The sequence below is a fragment of the Urocitellus parryii genome, chromosome 7 (assembly GCF_045843805.1).
Source record: "Urocitellus parryii isolate mUroPar1 chromosome 7, mUroPar1.hap1, whole genome shotgun sequence".
NCBI classification, from domain to species: Eukaryota; Metazoa; Chordata; class Mammalia; order Rodentia; family Sciuridae; genus Urocitellus; species Urocitellus parryii.
Genome location: NC_135537.1, coordinates 23,876,631 through 23,890,516, shown reverse-complemented (window position 1 = coordinate 23,890,516; position 13,886 = coordinate 23,876,631). Strand labels below are relative to the sequence as shown.

The 13,886-nt window shown below is 35.6% G+C and overlaps 1 non-coding gene across 1 annotated transcript; it reads right to left on the bottom strand.

Moving 5' to 3' along the window:
- Positions 1-370: 370 nt before the first annotated feature.
- Positions 371-560, bottom strand: LOC113186437 (U2 spliceosomal RNA). Its single transcript, XR_003301291.2, has one exon. It is a non-coding gene; the product is annotated as a U2 spliceosomal RNA (small nuclear RNA).
- Between the last annotated feature and the right edge of the window lie 13,326 nt (positions 561-13,886).

The window sequence follows — 13,886 nt, the reverse complement described above, 5'->3', positions numbered from 1 at the left end:
ATCATTTAGTAATACTAACCTAAGTGTTTAATGATACATCTCAGGAATCACAAACCTAAGGACCCATGAGAACAAGCAGATGCTTTAGATGAGAAAAGCCAGTAAAGTGCTAATAGAAAGAACAGGGACAGTAGCAGATGGAGTAACCATGAATTTATGAATACAGCAGCCCTACTCTGTCAAAGCTAGCCTTTGAAATGCAAAAACTAAACCTAGCAATTATTAATTTTTAAATATTTTAGAGAAGCCAAAACTCTGCAAGTTCATTTAAATGATCTCAATTGAAAATTTTTGAATGATATTTTTAAATTATTTTAAATGATATGGAATTCAAACCAAATGAAATGTAGCCTTTGTTTTTTATTTTGTTTGTTTTTGCACCATTCCTAGAAGTATTGCAATACCAAGTCGATGAATAGAGTTGGTGGAGCAAATTCCCATTTCATCTCTTATTTCTAAAAATCCATTGAATATATTGTCCTCAACAGAGGACACATAAGATATTAAACTGACATAAACAAATACTGCACTTGATCCTAACTGAAAGCTTGAGAAGTGATAAACTAGTAGTTTAGATCTGACCCTCAGAAGCAGTTTTTATCTTTGAAGTATATATATATATATATATATATATATATATATATATATATATATATGAATGTAATTAGCCTCACTCACTGTTTGAAGTAGCAAACATTTAGAGACAAACTTAACAGCATTCATGAGGTAGATTTTTATGATACATTTGGGCTGGTATGTCCCAATTAAAAGAACAACACAGATCTATATGTAACTAAAGAGGATATGCTATTTACAGTCAAATTATTTTAAGGAATTTTCAAAAATAACACAAAATCGAGGATCTAATATTTGAAAATATTTGCATTGTGTAATTGTGTATACATGAATAAAAAATCATCCTGAAAACAACTATATCAGATTGCTGCCAGTAGATTAAAAACCACGTGAATGGAAATAGTAGAAATTTTTTTATCTTTCTATACTTTTCTTCTTACTAATTTTTCACAGAGTTATAATATGTAGGTCATTAAAATAAAAATAATATCCAGCTAAAAGTTTCTGAAACTTCAATGTTGATCAGAGTTGAGAAGTTTTGTATTGTCATAAACTACAGCAAAAAGAAATAGTCAATAAATGTTGGCAATTAAATTGTGTTAGGCACATTTCATTGCATGTATTAACTCAGTTAAAACTCACAACAACTTTCATGAGATAGTGTCTATCATTTTCCACACTTAACTACCACTAAAACTAAGGTCCAAAAGTGTTCCAAGTCACATAGCTATGAAGTGGTGGAACTAGTCTTCAAAGTATTAGTTTACCTCAAGACCTGTACACTAAACCCCAATAACACTGCCTAAATACTGTTCATGAGCTGCCAATAATTCAGAATGATTCAATATAAAATAAGTTTGTCACCCAAGTTCTTATTCATAACTTATGTGTATTTAATTAATAAAACAATCATGAGAATATTTTATTCAAGTTAAAAATAACTTTCTTATTGGGAGGAAAACAACCCACAAAGAATTTTCATATCTCTTTTATATAAGTTTTTCCTGAGGCTTAAGAGTTTATAGATTTACCTCTCTCCATACTAAAGCAGTCAATAGCTGTCTTTAAATATTCAGCCAAAGAAACATTTCAGTTGTCTTGGTGATAGAAGCAAAAACATGATTTAAATAAAGGTCAAGGTCATTTTATCTTCTAGGGAAGAAAGAAGTATTGACTTTGTGAACTCAAAGAATAATATAGGAGATCAAAACGTTTTGAAGGCATGCCTCATAACATCAGAAGTTTCCTGTGTTATGCAAGACCACAATAGATCTGTCTTTGAAGAATGATTCATTGTGGGCTTGGTACATAACAAGCAATAGTTTAGAACATGCTAGAGTGGCTTCAGAATTTTCCCTCCACAAGTTCCTACACTTCGCATCACTTTATCCAGCATTAATCAAGGTGAAGGACTGAGTTTTGACTCAGAAGAAAGATTTCAATTTTGTCATCAGTGCTTTCCAGAAAATGGTATAATTATGGCAAAAGAGATCCTGGTGCTATAAGGTTAAATCAATATTGAAGTTATTCATATTTACCAAGGGATGGAATGTGGCATACTTTCCTTCTGTCTTCAGCAGAAGCATGAAAAATTTTCACCCTACTTCTCTCAATTCAACACATGAGCTCACCTCCAGGGCATCTTCAAGGCCTCAGAATGAATTATTCTTTGGTCCTACTTTTGCTTTTGTTTTTGATTTGCTAGCAAGAATAACTTGATATATTACATGTCACTTTAACAGGAAAATTCTTTTTTTTTAAGAAAGGAAAGCTAAAACAGATTCATAAATGCTTAAGGATTAAGAGAAAAAAATGATATATAAAATTGTAACTCATCCCCAAACTATCAATTTCAAACTATTAGTTGAGTACATGACAAAGACAAGAGGAAGGGACAGCTGTGTGCTTAGTCCTGTGGAATAAACTGAATGAATTTGAGAGATATAATGAAGTGAGTTAAAACTGAGAGAGATGTAACAATTTAAGAAAAGATTCTATTTTGTTCACCTATATTAGGACACAAAATCCAAGGCCATTATCCAGAGGTAAGAGTATAACAGCTGGAAGATAAAGATATAAAATTGCCCAGATCAAAGCTTTACCTGCACTAAGGATCAAAGGTGATAGATGGCTAGATTATATCTAAAGCAAAGAGCCAATTTAAGAAAGAAATATACCAAGAAACACTACAATTTCTTGGTGACTACTGAAGTCCATCTATGATACTTGCATGTTCGCCCTAGACAGGTACAAAAGAAGCAAAAAAATCTATTTCTATAGTTTTAACTAAGACCTAACAGCAGATTACTGCTGAGTCTATAACTTCATTTGTAAAGTTCAGAAACATCTTCCCACCTGCTTTCTAGACATTCCAACCAGAATCCCATGTGTCTGGATCCAAATAGTGTGAACTCTTGAAAGTATGGAATTAATCTACACAGACTTGATTCTCAGCCTCACAAACTAGAGTCCTTCTGATTCTTTGTAATATCTGTATATATGTCCTTAGTTGGCAGGAGGTCAATGTTTTTGCATGTGCAAAGCACTCAGTACAGTGTTGCATGAAGTACATGCCAAAAATATGTTACCTTGTCAACACCATCATTATAGGCACAATATTCATGTTAATTATATTGATATAACATTAATATCAATTGAATATTTATAAAATAGAACCCTTCATCTATTTCTTGAAACCTGATATTCCTTCTGCATTTCCTATTTTGATGAATTTCAGCAGAATATACATTTTTTTTCTAAATAAAAATCCTATAGAATATCTTCTCAATTTCCATCCCCCATTCAACTTTTCCTTACCAACCCAGATTTCTCTTGTTAAGATCCCACTCACTCTTCTTTAAGATTAAGCAATATTCCATTATGTATATATGCCACACTATACACATGAATGATTATGCTACTAGAATGATCTGCACCATATACAGCCAGAGGAATAAGAAGTTGTGCTCCATTTGTGTACAATATGTCCAAATGCACTCTACCTAAAATAATTTTTAAAAAGATACCATTCACTGTGTTTTGTCCCAACAGACCGCTTACATTTTACCAAAAATAGATCTCTATCTTTAAACTGTTCTCTCTGCCTGTTATCCTTCTCTTAATGAACTTCATTGGTAACACATACTGTAAAAAAATCTTCTGGCTAAAATATTACTACCTTTAGAATGGTTTTCATAATATCCACTCCACCAAATCAAGCAGAACCACTTATTTCTTCTCTATGTTTCTTCCCATGAATACTCAAAATACATGACCTACATCCAATGCAGTAACTACCACAGCACACTGCAGTACTTAGGTTTCTGTTCTATGTCTGTGAGGAATCCTTAGCGCCTGGGTCTTGTTTAGCTCAGGAAACCTAAGGGACATGAACCGCCAACAATGTAATGAGAATAGGGACCGAGACTATGGTCACTAAATTTCCTAATGTTCCTGTTCACTTCAAGATGTGCTTTCCCAAAAGACAGCTTACATTATATTTATAGAGTTTTAAAATCGCAACTGCCACATTAATCTGTATTTATGATAAAATATCACTCTTCCACAGACATTGCTGTTTGTGCCCTATACGTTCCGAGACAGCATGCCTAAATTCAAGTCTTTCCTTGCTATCAGCTTATAGGCAAAAATATGAACCATCTCAAAAGAAATGTCTTATAATCCATCTCTAAATTCCTGGCATTTGACAAAATTAAGTTACAGAGTTTAACCAAAGGGGAAAATATTTCTAAATTGAATCTATTTGTGATATACTGGTTTAAAATTCAAAACTGCCAACATATTCTGTTTACTCCCTTGGCATCTGCTGCATCTGCCAACTGGTGGCCAAAAATTAGAGCAGACTTAACTAATTAGAAGGGTCCCCATCTGGTAGCTGAACTTCTTGTTTATGCTTCCTTTACATTCTAAGTACAGAGATTCGAACCAGAACTTTTGTGGTTTGCAGCAGAGGAGGAGGCTCTCTCCTGGCTGGCCTCCGAGCTATTGTCCTGCTGAACTTGGCCCAGATGGACGTGTTCTCTGTGTTTTATGGCCTCCCTCCCTGTGCTCCCCTTGGGATGAATCATCTTTGCCACAGGAGTTTCCATTGTCTCTCAAAACACTTTTTTTTTTCATTCATTTTTTATCTCTGTAGGCCTAAGTCTAGGACTGTGAGTACTTTATGGAGAAATAAAAGCTTCCAAAAAGAATCTGTGATTTGGTAAAGTCAATGCTATCCTAGGAACAAAATTTCTTCCAACTACATCCATGTAGTTCATTTCCTCAGGGTTTTTATTTAATCATTGTGAGTGTCGTTTCATAACAAAGCAAACTTCTTGCAGAATCCTGCAGTGGGTACGATCACTGATTGGATTAAAACTTCCATTATAGTCCTGGTCCTTAAGTATTGAGAACAAGAGGACAAGGCAGGCTGCTTGGGCACAGGGGGAAGGTCTGTGCTTCATGCAGAGTTACCCTCCTGAGCTGAGCTCAGAGTTCCAGGCCTGACTCAGGTGGGCTCCTACCCTCAGTGCATCCTTTCTACTCTCACCTGCAATGCAAGGTCAAGGGGCTGCAGGCGGTCCACCACTAAGCACTGCTGGACCAGGGCCAGTGCACTCCCGAATTCCTTGCTTGAAGATTGGGAAACCTGCTTCCCACCCTTGCTCAGTTAGAGACTTGGCTTGAAGCTTCCAAGGAAGATTCCAAGAAACTGATGATGTTTTCTGGAATTTACTTCTGCATTTTCTTCATAATGAATATCTTAAGAGAGATACTGGCATGATTTGATATTCCTATAGACCAGATTTTGCTGATTTGGGAAAATAAAGACTGTGGATTATCTCAGAGTATTGTTGCTCATAATATTTGGAAATGCTTCCTTTGGAAACTGTCTAAAACATACTTTTGAGTGTATCTCACTCTTGAACTCAGAAAAGTCAGATAATTTTGGACCTCTGATTCCATTTTTACTGATATGTTGTGTTTAGCAAGTAATGAAGAAACCAGTTGTCTCAGATTTCAAAATAGTATGTGGAAACTGAGAAGAAGAAGAAAGTAAATTTGTTCATCCTTGCAATTAGCTTGAGATCCATGGTCACTTGCTCTGAGACACAGTAAACTAAAAAAAAAAAAAAAAAAAAAAAAAAAGATATTCCTGTAAGCAAAACTGCAATTAATAATTAATTAATTTGAAAAATAGCTACCCTTGAAGATGAGCTAACTTTTCTTTGCTCTCAGATTGCTGAGATGATAGAAATGCAGGAACTGAGTCCTTGGACTTGAGGGGGAATTCCAGTGGTGCAGGACAATGCCATCATCCAGGACTGTTCAAATGAATGTAGAACCAGATCAGTTTCCAAATGTAGTTACTTTCTTCTCCTTCTCCACCACCACTGCCTCCTCAGTTTTCTTCTTTTCAGTCTTCAAGTTTTCATCCCCTATTACCAGGATCTACTATTCAGGTGCTAGTAAGACCAATCGTAGTCAGGGTTTAAAAAAAAAAAAAAAAAAAAACAGAGAAAAAAGGATGTGCCAAACATGGTGGATGTTCTAAAGGATATGAATAAGATTAAGCTTCTTGCTAGTGGGAGACCCATTCATAAGAAGAAGAATCAAAGTTCACATTTGAATCTAGCATCTTTAATATAATATGCACTTATGCAGAGATTTGCATTCCAAGAATAGGATTCCTTTGACTAAAAAAAAAAAAAAAAAAAAAAAAAAAGATCTTGGGAGTCTTTCTCATTTTCTAGTCCAAAAACTTCAAGGTTTGGGCATACATTTTACAGTCAGAAAGACAGCAAACTAAGGGAAGAACTAATAAGCATAAAAGCTGTTAGCCAAGGGATCAGCCACAAAAGCTTTGTTACACTTAGTAGGAAAGATGCAGAATTATGAATGGCATGTCTTTCACCACTTTTCAAAAGATCTCATCCTCTGCTAAGTGAGCTTGGATGAAGCCTGTATCCTAGGATCTAGTAGTACCCATGTCTCAGGAAGTCTCTTAAGAATATCCATCTCTGCTTGGGGAAGGGCTAGTATTTAACTGACTACTGAAGAGAATTATGTATATGGATTTTCTTTCTGTATACATTAATGTTATTGAAAGTAGAATGTACACTTCAGGATTTTCCTAAGCTATTATGACCTCCTAATTTAAGAGCCTTTGAGTCTTTTGAAAACTGGTAGTGATCTGGTTTACATGGCCTTCAGTAACTTGGAGATTTTCAAAGGGGATAAAATTAAAATTTTTCACTAAGAAAGTCATAGTTTTCATCATAGGATTGACCTTTCTAAAACCTCTTCTGAGATTACAAATTAGTTTTGGGTGCAAATTTTTACTGTTAAATGCTATAAGTCTTAAGAGAATCTTATTGACAAGTTTTGCCTGCATTTGCTATGTAAATATATATGCCTGACATATTTATTTCCTTTGTTTATTATTATATTTATACTCTGTTTCTTTATGAATAGATTGTATAAAAATCTGTCTTTTGAAAATGAAAAAAAAATCATGGTTGCTATTAGTTGTGTGTTCCTTAGCAATTTTACCTAATCTTATTACACTTTGGCTTCCTCAACTGCAAATTTAGAGCACTACTTTAATTGCTGTTTCATAGCATTATGAGGATTAAATGAGAAATTATGTGCAAAGTGCCTAGCACTGTAGCCTAGCATAAAGGAAATTGGTAAAAAAATTATTATTGACAAAAGAGGTCTAAAATAATATATTCTCTTTTCATTTTTATTTTTAACTGATATATAAATAGATAAAAATTGTATATATTAATGGAATACCATGTGACATAGTCTTTACAAGCATAAAACATATTGTACTAGTTGGTTGTTTTGGAGCTCAGTTATTTTGTCATGTTTTAGAAATTTCTCTTAGAAGCATTCCTGAACACATTCCAGTCAATATTAAACAAAGATTAATAGCATGATGTGTGTCTGAAGAAAACAAGCATAAGATTAATATATTATTAAGAGCAACAAAAATACTCTAATTTATTTATTTATTTATTTAGTCTATTCTCCATTATTAATTTTTTCCCTTTAGCAGATAAGAAATGATAGTAAATTTGAAAACAAACTTAACTGAGAAAAAGTTGAGCAGTTTTAAGCCTGTTTACAAGAACAGGTAAGACATGACCTCTATCATCAAAGAATTCAGTGTTTGGAAGAGCTGGTGATGGGATAAATAACTGTGTTCTCATATAATTAACCCAAGCCTGTGATATAAAGTCTGGGAAAACTTCTGGGAGAAATGACACCTGAGATGCATTGCTAAATGTTTCTAGGAGTTCATGAAGCTGTGTGATAGATGAGAGCTGTTACAGTTAGAAAGAGCTGTGTGAGCTCCATCATGGAGTGGAGATGGGAACAGTATGGTGTTTTGTTTTGTTTTGTATCAAGCAGGTTAGAATGGCAGAATCCTAGTGTGCATGGCAGGCAGCAGGGAGGGCCTATATGAGAGAGGAGACAGGGCAAATGTAGAAAACTTTGTCTAGAGATCCATGACCCAATGGAGATAATAGAAGGTTTAAATCCTTAAAATACATTTTAAATACTTTTTTAAGAACATTGAGGAGGACAGATCTGAAAAAGCTATTAAGATGAATTTGGTGCAAATTAGCCATTAGCTAAGGAAAGATGGCCTCCACTAGGACAGTAATAGTTTGAGTAGAGAAGCTAACATAGATGCTCCCCTCCAAAAAAAAAAAAGGATGTAAAATTGGAAGTCCTTGGTGTTCTAAAAATGTAAGTGTTGAATATGGTATGGTAAATCTGGTGCATCCATCCACAGAAGAAATGAGAATGAGCTTGGAAGGAAGGAACTTAGTATACTCAGAGGTCCTAGGGAGGACTCCACAGATGCCATGCACAGTCTCAGGGGACCATGTCCTTGAGAAGGCAGAGGAGAGGAACCAAAAACAGCTTACATGATGACAGTTACTGGAATTTCCTCCAAAAAGGCAAGATGAAGCGAGGTAAACAGTGAATGACAGGCAGGTTTGGAAAATTTTAGTTGGCTCTAAGCCACAGGAGTGGTCCCTAGTTGTCTGATGTCTGATCCTAGTTGTCTGGTGCCTGATCCTAAAATATTTCTTTATTCAGATAAAGGAATATGCTCCCTAGGGTGTACAGGTCAGATAGAGAAGGACAGGATCTGAGTTGGTTAATTTGCTTCAAAGGCATTCTCCTAATCGAATCCTTTGCTATCTGTGAGAATTGACTAGTGACAAAGATGTCTCCTTGACCAACTCTAATCAGACTTCTCTGAGCCCTTTCGTGACTAGGTTCCACTTTATCTATGCACCCTTGAAGAAAACACTAACTTAGTTTCTAATAGTTCAAGGTTGTATCCCTCCAATGACCCTAGGAGCCTCTTGAATCTGTCTAGCTGAGAAAACTAAAGACACCTGAAGACAGACAGGCCCCTGTGTCCCAGCCTCTGAGAGGGTGGGAAGGTAACTTTGATCAGTGCCCCTTAGCAAACACAGATGGGTTACAATGGAACTGACGCCTTTTCTCATTTTTGAACACTGTCAGTTCCCTGAATTCATTAGGCCCTCTACCCCTATCCCTCCTGACTCCTCCATTTACTCCATGAAATTCCCACTCAATGTTGTATAAATTCAAGTTGAATTCAGTTCATTTTGGAATCTTTTCTACACTGCAAAAGTATATCACTGATGAGAACCTGTACTTATTACTTTGGGGTCCAACTTGACTTATCTTCAACACTAGTTTGAGGAGGGGCAGTCTTTCTCCAGCCAAAAAGGTTTCCTAAGATACCAAAATATTTAAATACACAGAAAACGAAAACCACGTATACAATGCACTTGGTCACTAATCAGATCTGGGGCATGTGTCCCTGTAGTCAAGGACACCTCAATTTGTAGTTGGGTGACTAGGGGAACTGTGGGGCCACCCATGAAACCAAAGAATAGAAGAAGAGAAACGAGGCTATGCAAGAAGATAAGAAATTTAATTGAATTTGCAGTGTTTTATTGCACATGAGGACAAGGGTTTGGAAAAATTGTCAGCATATTGTTTATAAATCATGGGTGTTTTAGTCAGCTTTTCTGCTGCGCTGACTAAAACACCTGAAAAGAACACTTTTAAGAAGGAAAATTTTATTTGGGGGCTCAGGGTTTCAGAGGTCTCAGTCCATAGACTGCCAGCTCCATTCTTTGGGGCTCAAGATGAGGTAGAACATCATGGAGGAAGAGTGTGGTGAAGAAAAGTGGCTCACATGATGATCAAGAAGCAGAGAGAGACTCCACTTGCCAGATACAAAATATACACCCCAAAGGCACACTGCCAATACCCCATCTCTTCCAGCCTCATCCGATCTGCCTTTGCCCACCACTCAATTAATCCCATCAGGGGATTGATTCACTGATTGGATTAAGGTTCTCAAAGCCCAATCATTGCTTTTAGGAAGTACCTCACATCCCAACCATAAAAATGGAAATGAATGTAAATATTCAAAAATCAGATAGAAGGAGAAAAGGAGTAGTTTAAGAGTGAAAATGTAGAGGGACATAATTTTTTTTTAATACCAGGGATTAAACCCAGGTGCACTTAACCACTGAGCCAAATCCCAGCCCTTTTTATGTTTTATTTTGAGACAGGGTCTTGCTAAGTTGCCCTGGCTGGCTTTGAACTTGTGATCCTCCTGCCTCAGCCTCCAGAACCTCTGGAATTATAGGTGTGCACTACCTTGCCCAGTTGGACATGAACATTTAATGAACAGAAAAAGAAGAGGAACCCATGACAATGAAAGAGAATTAACAATCAGGGGGGTCAAGAGAGAACAAAATCATGGAAGCCTAAGACACAAAGCAACAGAAGAAGGACAATGACAAATGCATAATGAGGATACCATGATATAACTTTAGGCCTAACGTGTGTAAAGAGTCAGCATGGACTTTAGAGTCAGACAAATGAGGATTCAAGTCCCACTTCCACAATATTCTATTTGTGTGACCTTGGGCAGGTTATTTTAGACTCTAGGGTTCCATTTCCAGTAGAAATGAATCCTGTGAGATTCACTGGGATGACTCAATCAGACAGTTAAGTAAAATACCCAGCACAGTGCTGAGAAAGGAATCCATCATTAGGGTTATCTATTTTGATTTTTTTTCCCTAAAAATACTAATACTATACCTTGGCTTCATAGTTTAAGTTGTCCAATCAGCAAATAAACAGTACGATCTCTGCAAGTTTATTATGTGAATATCTGAACATGAGCACCACACAATAACCATTCCTCAAAACCCTGGTATGCACCTCAGCATATATAGATAATGCATTTATGATTTAAAAGGCAATTCCTAGTGGATTCTTATAATCACATGCCTAGCACTCCATCAATCTAGATAATTCCTTTAGATACAATGGAAGCTAAAGAATTTCAACTGTGCTTTGATGGATCTCTGACATGTAATTTATCATATTATATGCAACACATTTTAGACACTCAAAAGAAGTTGGTTCTAAAGTGGAAACAATAGTTTCCAAGCCGGCCTAAACCTCTCTTCTCTTGCCTTTAAATTTAGACACATCACAGTTGCTCTCAGAGAGAAGACATGAAACATATAAAAACCTAAAGGAAGCATAGCATACAATAAAGGTACAAATACAACTTGGGTGTTACCAGATCGAATGCATTTTACTAAGTTCTCTAAAGGATCCAAAAAAAAAAAAAAAAAACCCTCTGTACACCAGAAATAACACTCTTCAATAGAAGGGACATGGTGTATTCAAAGATGAGGAAATTGTGTCAACATGTCTTTTCTACCAGAAAAGACTCCAAAATTGTAGAGTAAGTACTATGTAAAGAATAAACTTGCAATAAGTAGATTCATTCAACAATTGTATCATATTCAAGGATGAGGAATTAGTGGTAAAAAAAAAAAAGTCTCCCCAGGGCAACGCCTTGTCTGTTAAGAATGCATTATGTGAGTAAGGAACAGCCTGTGCAAGGGTTTGAGGCTTTCCACTAAATTAAATGCAAGAGAAAATAAATGTTTTAAATGTGATATTTTGAAAGGCTTACAGTAAATATAGCCAAAACTTGAATAGTTTGTCAAACTATAACTTCTTTGATATCATTACAACTGACAAAATTCACATCAGTCTTACTATTTCATTGTCAGCATCTTTTATACAATTTCTCAAAATAATGTGAATAATAGATGGTCCAAGAACATAACTTACTCTGTGACCCCTGTTATACTACTGATACAGCCAGTTGTTGTGGAAAACAAGCATTGCATAATAAAGCCAAAAAACTAAAAAGACTAACAAAGACCTCAACAGAACATCCTCCACTCCCATTGCAGGTTGTGAAATCTTACCTAATGTGGAATCAGCTGGGTGCCTATGCTGATTATAAGTGTCTAGAAAGAAAGTGATTGGTGCTGTCTTTTGACTTCATGTTTTGTTTTGTTTTGTTTTTCAATTTTAGAATAAAGTTGCTTTCAATATTTAAAGACAAAAACTCACAATTTACCAAGCATAGTATAGGCATAATCCTTGGAATTGCAGTGATAATTATCTTATTTATTTAAAAAAATACTTTTTAAGATATTTCGAGTTGTGTTTTATGTTTTTACAAAATGCAATATTTAAAAATTCCAAATAATTATTAAAGTGCATAGTGAAATATTAGGCTGAATTACATCAAACTGCTCATTTTGTAGGTCAAAAATTGATGATTTTATATGATCCAATGATCTAATTTGTAACTTGGAAAATATTGTTAATTAGTTAGAAATGAAATATAGGATGCACATATTCAGCTCCCAAAGAAATATAACCTCACCAAAACAATGAAAACTCTCAGGTAAACAGGTAAACAGCCTTACCTGTATGCCCCTTCCAGATCTCAAGCCCACCTCCCCACAATCTCAGTACCATCACTGAGGTAATAACTATCATAAATATGTAGGTTTCCTTTATAAGCATTTCTTTATACTTTATTGAAATGCTCCCATTATGACCATTATAGCACAAGTTCCCTGAGTACATGTACATGAGTTTCTCTGAGATGATACCTGAGCACAAAGGTGCTGACTTACAGGTCCTGTGCACCCTCTTCATCTCTGAATATTGCCCATGGTTTCCCAATGTGCTGTTGTAATTATATTCTCAGCAGTAGTTAAAAGTCCATATGGAGCCACATCTGCACAGGACATCATGATTAGAAATTTAAATCGTATTCAATGTGAAGCATATAGTCTAACTTTGTGGATTTAATCTGCATTTTCCTGATTACTAGTAAAATAATTATGTATTAAGTATAAATGTTGCAGTTTCCAAATGAGCATGTTGTATATTTACTGTAGATTTATGAACTATCTGGGCATATCTGGAGTGCTAATAGGCATCACTTGAAATCTATTTGAATGAGAGTCCTAAGAACCACGTAGGAGACAGGCAATTCCTATGCACATACTTAGCCAAAGGCCAATTGGATAACTAAGAGGAGAAGTAAGTCTCAAAGTTGTTTAGATTAAAAGCCCATGTACTCTTCCATTCACTCCTCTGAATCACCCTACCCTCATGGACTCATGAATGAATTCTAGAGAGAGAACAAGCATAGAGAAGAATCTAAAAATCTCTCTTGTTTAGATCTCTAAGACCTGAAAGCTAAAGGCCACATGCTTTGCAGTCTGCATAAGAGGGTGTGTTTCATTACAATTGTACACTCGTGATGCTGTGGTTTCCCCTGCTCTCCAACTCTAGACCTGGCCAGAGCTCGAGAGGACTTCAGTGCCCATGGGCATGTCTCCTGCTGTGGGCACAGATTGCCAGGGCCACCTCAGAGCGTTTAGCCGGATTCTTCACACAGTTCATCTGTTCAGGCGTGAGACTAGTTTGGCTTTGTGACAGATCACTCTTCTCTGCTTCAATATCCCTTTCCATTGCTTTCCACCAATAAAATGAAATAAACTAGGTATCAAAACATTACATGTTACCCTGTTCATATGTACATTTTTATGTTTTATGCATCATTTAAAAAATTTTTTAAAATAAAATATGCCCCTACATGTATAGATTTAGAAGCAGAAACACTAACCATTGTTTTCTCATGTGCTCTGATGTAATTTTTAATGTATGTGCTTAAATTGACAAAGAAGCAATTAGATCTCCTTGATAATGATGGTCAATTTTAAGATGTTAAGAATATGAAAAAAAGGAAGAAAAAAATAAGAGGAAAAATAGCAGAACTTAACATTTTGTTCCATTTTTATAGCTACCTGGCATATTTTATGTCTAAGTCCTGCCCACTC